This window comes from Dipodomys ordii, unplaced genomic scaffold (assembly GCF_000151885.1).
Source record: "Dipodomys ordii isolate 6190 unplaced genomic scaffold, Dord_2.0 Scaffold79, whole genome shotgun sequence".
In the NCBI taxonomy this organism is placed as follows: domain Eukaryota; kingdom Metazoa; phylum Chordata; class Mammalia; order Rodentia; family Heteromyidae; genus Dipodomys; species Dipodomys ordii.
Genome location: NW_012267295.1, coordinates 2,627,779 through 2,629,018, shown reverse-complemented (window position 1 = coordinate 2,629,018; position 1,240 = coordinate 2,627,779).

Sequence of the window (1,240 nt, the reverse complement as noted above, 5' to 3'; positions counted from 1 at the left end):
ACTACATCGTGAGAAACTTCTGTGGGGCAGCGTGAGCCTGACCGCTGTGCCACGGCTGCTGGAGCACTGAGCATGGCAGGTTGGGCCTGGCTCCAGGAGAGAGGTCCAGGCGACCTTCCCCTCACTCACTCCTGGCAGGACTTGGTGAGCTCTGTTCCCAGGGCAGGCCGAGGCCTAGTGAGTGTGTGCGGCTGATGCAGCCTTCAGCAAATAGCAGATGCAATATAAATAGCAGTTGGAATAAATGAAGCTCCTGCACCAGCGACGGCCTCCAGGAGGGACAGCCCTGCCCTGCCTTGCCCTGCCCTGCCCTGCCCTGCCCTGCCCTGCTTCTTGTGGAGACGCTGAGTCCCACTTCCATCCTCCTGCAGATTTGGGGGTGTCCTCTCCTGTCCCCTCTTCTTAAAAATCTGTCCATATCCCGTGTTCCCGGGGTCACGCAGTGTCCTGGGGAATGGGGTGATGTGTGTGTGTGTGTGTGCACGCGCACGCATGCACACACACTGGGACTTGAACTCCAGGCCTTGGCATTGTCTCTGAGGTTTTTAACTCAAGGCCAGTGCTCTATCACTTAAGCCATGGACCTACTGCTGGTATTTAGGTGGTTAATTGGAGATAAAAGTCTCAAGGGCCAAGTGCTGGTGGTTCACACCTGTAATCCTAGCTACTCAGGAGGCTGAGATCTGAGGATCACAGTTTAAAGCCAGCCGGGGGAAGGAAAGTCCATGAAACTCTTATCGCCAATGAACCACCAGAAACCTGGAAGTGGTGCTGTGGCTAAAGTGGCAGAGAGCTAGCCTTGAGCTGAAGAGCTGAGGGACAGCGCCCAGGCCCAGAGTTCAAGCCCTATGACCCACGAAAAAGTTTCATGGACCTTCTTGCCCTGGCTTCAAACCGGGGTGGGGGTGGGCGGAGGTGTGTGTGGGGAACCTGCACACGTGGAGCTGCTCCTTCCCCAGCTGAGCCCTCCTGCCTGAGGAAACTCAACTCTGGCTTCGGTTTCTTCATGGGAAAAAATGGAGGCAACGGGTGAGACCGCAGGAGGTGCCTAGAGACAGTAGCTGCTCATTAAATGGCTGCGGAGAGGCAGGGTCCGAACCGGCACTTAGAGGGTCCGCGTGATTCCAAAGTAGCCCCTGGCTCCTGAGGGGTGAGCGAGGGGAGGGTGGCGCGGCGAGGGCGCGGGTCAGTGGAGGCCTGGGCTGGGGGTGGGCACCGCAGGAGCCGAGGCGGACGCGCC